At 41.2% G+C, this 12,682-nt stretch overlaps 1 protein-coding gene across 5 annotated transcripts in view; it reads right to left on the bottom strand.

Annotated features, from left to right (window-relative positions):
- FLRT2 (fibronectin leucine rich transmembrane protein 2) overlaps positions 1 to 12,682 on the bottom strand; it is a 98,278-nt gene that overhangs the window by 43,715 nt on the left and 41,881 nt on the right. Inside the window, exon 1 of one of the 5 annotated variants that reach the window (XM_032405714.1) lies at positions 5,963 to 11,500. The exons of the other annotated variants lie outside the window; for them this stretch is intronic. The gene's annotated coding sequence lies outside the window, so the exon portion shown is untranslated. Of the gene's footprint in view, positions 1 to 5,962; positions 11,501 to 12,682 lie in introns of those variants that run through there. 5 annotated transcript variants of the gene reach the window in all.

Below are 12,682 nucleotides of genomic sequence, written 5' to 3'. Positions count from 1 at the left end.
GAAAGGAAAATGTATATACAATTGTATTTGTCAATTATTCCTCAAAAGTTAGAGGAAGAAAAGAAAAGAAAATACAACTGCCCATCCTTGGTTTCCCAGCTCTTCAACTAAACCTGGTCACAGCTTCCAGGACCAAATGCATTGTCAAATCTCTGATGATTTAGATATACCTAAATATGAAGAAAATAAAATTCATCCATCCTTAATCTCAACAAACTTTATTTTGCAGAATCTGGAACTCTAAATAACACATTAAGTAATAGCATACCTAATAAAATACCCACCACATATACCCTCCTGCGTATATAATGCACACACTCACACACACACACACAAAATGATTCTCTGGACTGAGATTACAACTGTTGGTTATTTTACTCTTTCACTTTGGATTTATTTATGTATCTGCAAATAAACGTGTCTTATATTCGTGGTCAGAAATAAGTTTCGTGTTTTTGAAATAAGGATAATTTTAGTATTTCTATTAGAACCGAACACTATTGAGTCCCCTTTGAGTAGGGAAGGCAGGATTAGCATACCGATAATATAAATACTGTCCTGAAAAATGATAGTCTGGGATGTACCAAATCTGAAAAAGATTAGTAAGAGAAATGAAACTTTGGAACAAGCAGTACTGCTCTTCCAACCCAGAGGGGAGATACTGACCTCAGTCAGACCTGTGGAGGGAGGGCTTCGGAAGGCTCGGGGACTAGACACTTAATGAGTGTTGATGACAGATGGCTGGACAAGCATATGTCTCCCTTGCATCTTGCCTCCACCTATTTAGACCACCATCTTACAAATAAGGAAACCAGGGTTCAAGGTCACAGGGCCAGGCAGCAGTGGCGGTAGAAGGCCCACCACATTTCCTGGCTCCAAGTTAAATACCCTTTCACCCTGCCACAGAAATCCTCGCCTGTCTCTTGCCTTTCCTCCGTGCTCTTATATCTTTATTCATTGCCTCTCCCATGCCCACCCTCATCCCCCCGCACTTCCAGCCCACCCTGTCCATGCTTTTTTGGACGATGCCCCATCTGCAATGAAAAGTAACAGGGGGCACAAAAGCCTCATATAGCTCCCACACAGAGGGCCTGACGAAGGTCGGGCCAGCGATGCCCCAACACCCCAGTCTTCTCACAGACGTGCACCTGCACACATGCACACCGACTCTGCACGGCTCATAAAGCAGCTTTCAGCGCCACTCAGAACCCTGTGTTACCGGGCATCCGTAGCCAGCTTCTGCACAGTGACTAATTCTCTGCCGAACCCAGGCAGGCCTGCCGTGGGAGCAGAGAAGCTGCCACAGGAGCCCAGAGAAGAATGTCTGTCCTCTGTGGCTCTGGAGGGCATACTGGCATGTCCCGAAAGACAGGAAGGGAAGAAAGAGCCGCAGAAATGGCGAAGGAAGAACCGCCAAGTCCGACCACGTCCCGTCACCCAACCTAGGCACTCAATGTCGACTGCTTTACGCAAGTACAGAATGAAGACACCATTACCCCACGTTTTTCCAGTGTTTCTTTTCCATGTCATTTCTTCTGCTAATTATTTAAACAATTACAAGCGCAATGCCCCCGGTCAACATTGTACAGCCTGGTGTGAGCACATCCCATTCATAAAAGACATTTCCTAGTCCCGTGCAAACACTAATCAACGCTTGCATTTTGTAAGGCAGGTAGCTAAGGAGCCCTAGTTCACAGGGGCTTAAACAGAGAGGTTAAGACAAGAGAGTAATTTCACTGTGGAGGCTTCCCTAGATTGGAAGCTCACAGCTTCCAGGGAACGGGGGGAGCCCTTATTCTCAGAGGAATAAATAAATAAATCCTAGTGCAGGGATAAAAACAGTCCAGTGCACCGCAGGAGCCAATCAATACCAAAAAAAAATAGCTCCAATCACCGCCTATTCTTAAAACATCCATCTGTCCATTGTCAGATTCTGACTAGCTTAAGAAAGTCCCGCTTCCTCTTCCTTCTGTCCTTGATTTTTCAGGAGGTTTCAGCTTTTGCTCTCTCCAGAGCACTGTAGTCAAAATGCAGTGCTCATGTTATATAAAGGAAGGGATATTTTCTTCTTTGCACAATGCCTTGAAGAAATACCCCTTAAGCAGACGGGGAGTCTAATCCTGACTTCATGCAGGAGGAGTTCTGGGACGGGCTTAGAGCTTCTCTCTATGGCATCCACTGTCTTCTTCAGGGTGTATCTAGAGCTCCCAGTAACTGCTGCCAAAATGGGAGTGCTCTGCTCCCAAAATTCATTACTTTAACCCACATTTGAATTCTGATCATGGGAAAGACTGCCCATCAGTCACTCAATGGATTAATTCCTTGATTGCTACTATTTGGGAAATCTGCCCATTCCAGCTCACCAAAAGCAAGGATTCTGAAAGGGTTAAAAGTGTTTCCTTACTTTCCCATTTAACAAAATGTGTGGACCTCCTATATTTTTTTTTCTCATTACCTCTGCTTCTTTAAGTATCACAGCATAGTATAAACATTATATGAATAAAATTTAATCCATCATACACAAACAAATGTCCCTCAAGTATTTATTTTTGGAAATTATTGGGAGAGGCAGTCTTTCCTTCAGGGTCAGTCTCCCCAGCCAACGCCCCCCACCCCCCGCCCCCGGCCCCACCAAGTAATTTTCAGCATCTTGTGGAGATTATCTTTCAAGGGTTTTCTGCATACAGGTGCTAGAGCCCTAACCCTTCACAAGGACAATCTCACTCCTCACACGGGAATTTTCTGCAGGTTCTTTTCTTTCAGATGGCTTTCTATTTTCAATAAGTCACAAGAGGGGCTCATGCAGGAAGCTTAGCTTTAACCTCCAAAGTTGTGCAGTGAAACAATGTGCATTTTTTTTCCTGAAAAAATTACACAGAATATCATAGAAATATATTAAACAATTAAAATATATCTAACATACCCAGAACCCTTTAAAACGGTGTTCTTTTCCACAGCCACTACTTAGCATCTCTCAAAATTAGGTGCTTTCATCCTGAGTTAATAATAAAAATGGCTAGACTTTACTGAGCACTTTCTTTGCAGGACAAATCAATGCATGAAGATCTCATGTAACCCTCATAATAACTGCATATGATCGTACTATTATCCCCATCATACACATCATAGTAATGTTACAACAACAGTAGCTATGATTTATTTATTCAGTGCCTAACTATGCGCCAGACACCTCACTTCAGATGTCTTCATCTAATCTGTGCAAAAGCATTATAGGGTTGGTTCTCTAGTTATTCCCATTATACCAATGAAGAAACTGAGCCCACAGTGGATAAGTCACAGACTCAAGATAAATACTAATAAATGCCAGAATTCCAACCCAGATTGGCCTGATTCTAGATTTCTTAACCACTTTGTTCTACTGTCTCAAACAAACACTAAGAACAAATGAAAATCAATGAGTGGGGCTGAAAAAGGTTCCCAAGAATAATTGAGCAAATCATTTCTACTTCTCCCTTAGTTTCCCTGACTCAAGCTTTCTACCACTTTCGTAGGGGCTCCTAAGTCAAAACACACCATCACCCCCTGTTCCCTGTCCTCTCTCACTTCCACACAGTCACATACACACACATCATATACCTGTAAGGACATATCACATCAAACAAATGCTCATCTAACTATTGAATAGAATGATATCAAAACCCCATTCATTTTGCCTTACCACCAACTTGCATGTCTAAGAGCAGGACCTGGGCATACCTTAAGCCTGGTATATCACACAGGATATGGGGTGGTAGCTGTGGGAACTAAATATCTTCCATTGTTAAAGGTGCTGTTCCCTATGAATATCCTTTCATTTAAACTTCCTAAGAATATTCCAGAAGGGCTTCTTTTTTTTTTTTTAAAGATTTTATTCATTTGAAAGAGAGAGAGCATGAGCGCGGGTGAGGGGCAAAGGGAGAGGGAGAAGCAGACTCTCCGCTGAGCAGGGAGCCCGATGCAGTACTCGATCCTAGGACCCTGAGATCATGACACTTAACCAACTGCACCACCCAGGTGCCTCCCAGAAGGACTTCTTATGTACAGTTTAGAGATTCAGAAAAATAATCATCAAATAAATATTTAAAATTAGTTCTTCCACCAAAGCCTGTGTTCTTTCCACGAATAGACTGCAACGATGATACTTCTCCATTTGCCGACACTCCAAGAAAAAAAAAAAAAAAAACAAAACAGGGTAAATTCGAACTCCACAAAAAGAAAACCATGTCCTTCACTGTAGGGAAACAAAAATTAATGCCAGATTGTAGCCACGCTCACAGGTACAGGTGTCTTCCACAGCCAAGGCTTCATCCCTTCAAAGTCTACGACCCAAGTTGAAATGAAATGACAGAATCATTTTTGTCAGACGTCCTAATTGTGGATAGCATAATATGAAGAAATAACCCTGCAAAATGACCCCAAATACTGGATCATTTTTTTTCATTCCAATGAAATATGGCAAAGGAAATTTGGGCACCATCTTCATGATCCCCATAAATATGCACACCTTTTTCCTGAATAAATATTAATAACTGTATTATTGAAATCGATTTCTATAAATTTAAAAATAATTGATACCATAAAACAAACTTTATCATCATTGCAAAGGGAGAATTTAACCTTTTATTCCAGAAGAAAATGGAAGTCTTCATCCTGGATCAATCTCCAATGCTAACATTACTGCACTCATCACTATGAATGTCCATGAGGACTAGGGCTTTGAACCAAAGGAAGGGAACAACCATCAATTTGTTCTGAGAAATGGAGACGTGGTAGAATTTTCTAAACTGTTTAAACTGGGACTCAATGGCACTGTCAAACTATTGTTTTCCTTTCTTTGACCACTAAATATAGAGGCCGGTCTTCTCTGGGGTAATGGGCATCCTGGAATGAGCCATGTGAAGCCGCGGGCTTGTCATTCAGAGCATCACTTGCTCTGTTCTAGAATCCTGGAATACTCCATGACTGCTGTTGCCCCAGACCATCTCCAAACAAATGGGAAGCTAATTTGCATAAGCCTCATTTCCATTTTATTCATCCTCTGCCAAAATCTAGATCAGGATGTTTAATATCATCCCGCTGTGGGAGGTCACAGGAATTTAAAGGGCATTCCTGGTCAAGGATTAGAAAGCATAGGTTCCAGAGTTGAGTTTCTATTTGAAATCCAAAGCTGAAAGAAGAGAAAGCCTGTTGCAAGACACAGAGTAAGAAAAACAAAAAGACCAACTAAAATATAAGCAGGGAAGAAACCAGAACCATCGCTGTGTTCTTCTCTCTTTGTAGATGAGCTAGAAAGCCACCACTGAGGGGGTAGCTATGATGTACACCAGCTACCTAACTTGCATTTCCATATTTAGTCTTTTTTGACTCCCTGATACATAAGTAAAGACCCAGAGGAAAAGAAAGTCAAAAGGCAGGTGGTTTTCTCAATGTTAAACATCTTTTACACAGCAGAAGCAAGAGAAACACAGTAGTCTCTGGCTATAACTCCATTCCCTTAACCCAGAGGACCTCCCTTCTACTGACCCGTTGTTTTCTGACATTGTTCTTCATACAACAGCAATGTGTCCTGATAAGTGTAAACAAAAACCTCGGGGGTTCACTCAGCATTTGACTGTTTTCTTCTCCTTGAACATTAAACAGTCCGAGACAAACTGTTAACTTAAACTCAACTCTATTGAGGTTTACGAGCCCAATTTTTAGGTGTGTGTGTCAGGGTTATTTCCGAATCATAAATCAGCTCTATGTCACAGTAAACATATACACACAACACACACATGCACAGGTGTAGACGTGAACACAAATGTCTTGAGCAAACATGATCCCATCAGAAGGAGAAAACAAAATGTCTTCTGAAAACTCTGCAAAAATCCTGCAACACCAACAGCACCTTCTCTGGCTCATTAATTCTGGCCTAAATTTGCTACTGTCAGGCAAATCAGGCACATGTCCAGCAGACACCCACCTGCTATTAGGCTGAATGTGCCCGGCATCTTGACATTCTATTGATTCCAATCCAAGGCTTATGTAAAAAAGGCAGCCTCAGAGTCCAAAAGGAATTTTAGCCACAAATACTTTGGGAGAAATCCAAACAACTAAAAACAGAAAGAAAGACAAGATGCAAATCTGAGTGACAAAATTGAGACAACCCAAACCAGACTGCTGAGAGTTCAATGACAAATCTACAAATGACCCAGGCACCCCCTTTTGAGAAATACTTATTTTAGGAAATTCCAATAGCCTGGGCATTGGATGACCACCCCCTCCTCGTCTGGACTATTGGCATATAGATTCATAAGGGTATTCATTATTATTCCAATGGTGTTGCTTTTAAGGAAGACCCTGTCAATTCTTGCCCTCTAGATCCCCATACATTTTCAGTAAAAATATGCCGCACTATAAACATGGTCCTGATAATGACAAAGGATTCAGGTACTTAAGCTGTTAAAATAAACCAGAAACTACGTAAAGGGCTTTAAAAGGCTGTGTCCCTTAGCCTTCAAAACAGCCCTCTGAGCTAAGAGTTTGATTTCCACTTTATAGATAAGGAATACTGAGGTTCTGAGAGGTAAAATAATTTTCTCCGGGTAGCTGGAAAACGAGATATTGGGGAAGAGAGAGCATCAGGATGCATTTATAAATTTTCTGACACCTCTCAGCCCTTGTCCACCCCCCAAATAACCTACGCCTAAGTAAAAGGGGTCTACGTCCAATTTCCAAATCCTGGCACTGATGACTTTGGGGGCAGCTGCTTGTCACAGTCAACTATGCATAAACAAGGCTGCTCTGGGGGTATTCTTTAAAACCAGACCAACTCTCTCTTACTTTAGCCAAGAGAAGGCATACATTTCAAAATAAAAGTAAATATATATATTAAAAGAGAGAGAGAAGGAGAAACCTGTAATCCCACCAAGCAGCATGAATTTCAGCTGGCTCCCACTCCTCCCCTCTGGCCCCCCACGCCCACCAGCCACTGTACTTCAAAGACAGCTCTCTGGGAGGAAGGGGAGCATGAGATCCATCGGGGCCAGCTGGAAGAAGGACCTCATGCTTAGGGGAGAGTAGAAGAGGAGTGGAGATTCACTGCAGATGTCACCTCAAAAAAAAAAAAAGAAAAAAAAAAAAAGAATTCAAAGTGTTTTCCAAAAGCTGGTTTCTACCAGGCTGCCGGGAGGATCAGAAGATACGAGGTTTCGACTGGGAGGGACGTGTTACTGCTGCGCAGAAATTTCCAAGGTTTATAAGAGGGTTGCAGGTTTTTGAGTGCTAGTCTGGGTTTAAAAAGCAGGGCCAGCCATCGAGATTTCAATGAGACTTGATTTGCCCCTTTAACCATGATAAGACAGGAGTATTTTACTCTGCAATACAGCATCTTTTGTGACTCTTGAGCATCCCTTCTGTGACTTTGTCCGTGTCTATACTTTGAAGCCATACTCTTTTTTTTGCAAGAGAATGCTCCTACATTGAGCTACATAGAGTAAACATGTGAAATAACCAAACAGTTCCTTACAAAGGCATGTCACATTCCCCGATCCTCATCTGCCCTACTCTGCGGTGGCATCTATTTTTCCTGCTGGTGTCAGGGCTAGAAGGGTCTGCCTGCAAGTCCGGCCAAAGCATCCTTCCTGCCGCTCTGCCTCTGATTTACAAGGTGACTTCTCAGAAACAGCCACTTAGCCATCTCGGCCTGGGTTTATCATCCGTCAGTTATCATTGTTACTGCTGCCATTATTATTCAAAATGCTTATAGACTTATAAAGATGTTCTGATCTGATAATAATGTTTGCAATATGCTTTTACACTGCCTAGTTAACAGTGCACCTGTGATTTTCATGCCGGCACAAGTCACAAAGGCTGCAACTTTCTGAATGGTTCCACATAGAAATGGCGGGGGGAGGGGGGAGTGTGGATGTATTTAAAAAAAAAAAGACTGGGTATCCTTTTGTACACGGTAACAACATAAAAGGCAGCATCCCAGGCAATAATAAAAACATCTGACTCTTTCCTCCTCAACTCAGAGCTTGACAGACTCTCTCCAAAGGCAGCGATTGCCATTAGCAAGTCTGTCCTTGACATTCTCGCTCAAGTCCTATTGACAGTAAAGGAAGTAGAGCACATATATTGAAGGCAGGGCCTGGTCTTCAAAGGCTAACCAGCTGACTAATGAAGAGCATACTGCCTAGAAAGCAGAATATCGAAGGGGAGCATGGATGCAGGGAATTAATAAAAATCCCGTGCACCTCCTTTTTAATGGCAGCAACAGTGGGCTTGTGACTAGAATTCTCCTCTTCGTGATGCACTCAACTCTCCTGAATGTCAACAGGAATTCGGTAAGAGCACTTCAGGAGAAAATGGATTCATACGTCATTTCAAATGAATCATTTCACTTCCTCTCCTCCATTTTTTACATATACAGACAAAATATAAAAATAATTTCAAAAAATCGATTCAGCTTTGGAGTTCTCTACTCCAACAGCAAACGTAGACATCAGAATTATAAGAATTGGTAGCCTTTGAAAAATTATTTAAATGGGTCACCCACAATGGAATCCCACGGGTTTCCGATTTGCCAACCCAAAATGAAAAATGCAAGGGCAATGCGTTACAAATCACTCCTTATTTATAGTGAGATTTGAATTTCCATTTTGTTTTTAACAGTTTCCTGGCAAATGTCCTGAGCTATATTTAAAGGTATAACAACATTTAAGATCATAGGCAGAGCTGGCTTTTCACTTTTTCTGAACAGAAATACAAACCACATGCTCATTTTGTGACTTTCAGGTCAAGGATTGGGATTGGCCATCAGAATGTTTGCTGCCTTCTGAGCTAGTAGATCCATGCTCTTGGGGATCTGGAATGCCTTCGAGGTATGTCTATAAGGCCCTTCCTCCACTGCAATAGAATATAACCACCATCAAGCAAGCAATTGGTTTTAATATGGAGAGCTGTAAATCTGAATGAGTTTGATAACAAAAAGACAAATGGATTGTTAACTTAGCCCCAAAAGGTACAAGCAGTTTTTACTGCCATTGCTTTAGGGATTAGATTCTCAGAAATTGGAAAACACAATCTTTGGCTTTCCTTGAAAGAATGCTAGAGGCAATATGCTGATTATTTTTCAAAGGAGGAAGAGAAGGTGTTGAAAGCTCTTAACAACATGTAAAGTTCTGAGTTTGCAAGCGCAAACACAAAACAATGATAATGTTTTAGCACTTTATAAATGTAAGTCACTCTGTCTACTCTTGGGAGACAGTAAATACTTTCAGACAAAGTACAGCATCCCTGCCTCTATGCTCAAATAGAGGAAAACAGCCAAATACTTTAAAGCATCAGAAGATAACCATGGTGATGAAAATACATAGCTCTTGTCCTGAAAGGAAAATAAGAAAACACATGTAATTAAAATAGCAGTGAATCTCAAAGAAACCCAAAAAACTATGGTTTTGGTCATGAGTTTCTGAGGCTGCCCCTGACGGCCAGAATTTCAAGTAACAGCACAAATTGTAAGGAAAGGAAGACCGTTTTAGCTTAAGACTGGTCACCGGTGAACCCAATGGTAGATCAGTAATCAGAGAAAGTGCAGAGGATAAATAAACAAGGCCGTGCATCACCTCTTAAAGAGTTAGTGCAATAAGCATTCTTTCCAATGCTAGAATATACCCTCACAAATGGAGTTTTACAGGCAAGAGGGAATTAGGTTTACTGAACTCCTTAAAAGCTATGTGTCTCTAGACATTGCGCTAATCACTTAACGTGTATGATTTGCTTTAATCTTCTGGATAGCTCAGCCAAGTAGGTAGTATTATCACCTCTTTACAGATGGACAATTTGACACGAGGAAATGAAGGTGCTGAGCAGTGGAAGTAGGGCTAGAAGGTGGCTTAGGTGAAACAAAGACAGGTCCCATTCTGTCTCCCTTGTGCACACACTCACTGGGGCTGGGCATGCGGCTATGCTTGGCACCTGCAACAGTCCTTTGCCCCACAGGGAGAAGGACAGTCAGAGGCAGGGTTTTCAATACTTGCTGTAGGCAGTGCTGGTTAGGGGTCTCAGGAATCCAAACTGTTCCTCTCCCATAATCCAGTTAGCTGCCCTTTGCATGGGATTCCTACTGGGGAGGCCCACGTGTCTGTTCCAAAGCAGAGAACCATCTCATTTCCCTAGTTCCAACCTAACTTGTACTGACAAAAATGGTGAGTCAATTTGGGGACACCCATCTTTTCTTTCTTGAGCTGCAGAAGCCCTTAATCCATTCTAAAACAATGTTTTGAGGAGGAGACGGAGGTACTAGTAGATATTGTTTGAGTTTGAAGAAATATTTATGTAAGACCTTAATCAAATTGTCATCGGCTCCAGAAAATTAGAAATGGGGTTGTAAGTCACAAAGTCCCTTGCTCCGCCCACCCATACTCCACTCTAAGGCACCCAGAAGTATCAGATATACACATTCAATATTTACCTACAGTATAACGTTGGGACTGTTTCACACACGAGGACCATGTGGGATGATCTGGGTCTAGGTTTTGAGATCTCAGTGAGATGGCAAAAGCCCAGGAGCAAAGGTTGGGAATCAACAACCTTCAGGGTGATGATAAGGTTGGGTCCAGCCAGCTGAACTATTTCCTTGGCAATCACAACCACCTATTACAGGCTCTGTGCTAGTATCTGCCATATTCACAAGACAAGTGTACCCACTAAGTGCATAGAAAACCACGTCTGAGAACTTTATTAAATAAAAGCCAAAGAGAAAATATTTGCTTACCCAATGACTACAGGCCTTTCTTGCTGAGTCAGTCTATAATCAGGTGAGAGGTACCCAGAGATCAATTTCAGTGGAAACGAATCTTAGTGCTGTTGGCAATGATCTGGTCTCCTCCTGAATGATGGCCAATGCCTTTGTTGACTACTGTACCCAGTTATGTCCTGGGTAAATTTTTTCCAAAGGAGAGCAAAGAGATTCAATTCAATGACAGTGGAAAATATTCCATTTTGAAGAATAACTATTTGGGGAAGACAACAAATTGGTCAACAGGGAGGTCTTAAGTTCCTCATAAGCCTCGCATCAAAATAGAGCTCTGTAATTTAGGAGAAGGTGGTTGTACCCACATGAGAGGCCTTGGAACAAATTTCCACATGAAGTGATGGATTAATAGGAGCCATGTGGCTAAATTCCTTTGCACTCTAAAAAACCCTTCAATTTATTTAAGAAATGACAATGAATGCAACACTGGCAAAATGCAGCATAAAAGCACAAAAATGAATAAAAGATAAAAAAGGCATCTTCAAATTTCTTTCTAATATAATACTCCTCAAAAGGATCAAGATACAAGTTAACAGGCAGAACCAAAGCCTCCATACACCTCTTTCTGTATCAGGATCCTTTCTGACCTCTCAGTATTGACAGTTGTGAAAGAAGCAAGACAGCCTTGAATTTCTATAGCATGAAAAGTTGCCAGGTAAAATAAAATAAGATACAAACAGAGCATAGGACATATGTATGCAAAAAAAAAAAAAAAACACAAAAAACAAAAACCGATGTTTATCAAGAATTCAAATTTAACTGGGCATCTTGTATTTTTATTTATGAAATCTATTAACCTTATGATCAAGCAGTCATGAGCAAATTTTGAATGAACTGTTTTTGAGCTGGTGAATGGTGTGACTAGAGGTCCTTAATCACTAGTGTGCTTTGTGGTTTCCTGAGAAGCTCTTTGAAAATGCTGATTCCTGAGACTTTCCCTTACAGATTCGTTCTCCCAACTGGCCAAACAGCATTATGCTTACCTGCTCCCAGGTGAGTCCTGATGCACACACATTTGAGAATGATTGTTTTAACCCAGACTAATAAAAAGAAATGAGGAAGACACAATAAGCTTGATTTCTCTGATGGTTCAAATCACTCCATCAAGCCTTTAGAGGTGGGTCAGATGTCTGAAATCTTAAGACAGTGTTAACTTGAGAATGTCAAAAGGAGATCATGGAAACCCAAATGTTGTTTAAAAAAATATCATCATGGACCATTTCTTCACTACCCAGATGAAGACACTGAGGGAAAATCACTCACTTTAAATTAGCAATCCAGAAGCACAACCAAGAATAGCATCTCTGACACCTGATGCCAGAATTCACCCCATGCTGTCATTTTTAAACAATTCCTCCTTCCATCCTTTCTGGAACAGCTGAATGAGTTGGCACACCCAACTGAAGGAGCTGAAATATTTTTCTATCCTTAGCTAATGTGTAAACTCCTTAGCTACAAACTACAGTCCAATCACAATATAACATAAAGAAATCCACATTTGAATCAGGAATTAACTCAACAGATGTAAGCTGTTTCTTCATTGTATCAGTAAATGTTAACATAGCATTAAAAGTGAGTAAAGAAAAATCTAATTGCACTTTACTGAATATAAAACTCAATTACTTACTGCTTCCAAGGATATGAGGTGTGTGTGTATGTGCATATGTGTGTGCGTGTGCGTGTGTGTGTGTGCATTGTGTCTGTGGTGGGAGTGATGGAGGACAAAGTGTTTCCTTCTCTTACTACTGGCAGAATTTCTTTCCTGTGATATTCTGGACATTTACTATAACTCCCCAACACCCCTCCGCTTATAATTAATGAGAACTTACCTCCCATGGAGGCTATGTTTGACAATTCTAAGTGGCTAACTATGAAGTTCAAAAT

This window comes from Phoca vitulina, unplaced genomic scaffold (genome assembly GCF_004348235.1).
Source record: "Phoca vitulina isolate PV1807 unplaced genomic scaffold, GSC_HSeal_1.0 scaffold7, whole genome shotgun sequence".
NCBI lineage: Eukaryota > Metazoa > Chordata > Mammalia > Carnivora > Phocidae > Phoca > Phoca vitulina.
The sequence above is the reverse complement of the archived record's forward strand: the minus strand, read 5'-3'. Positions and strand labels throughout refer to the sequence as shown.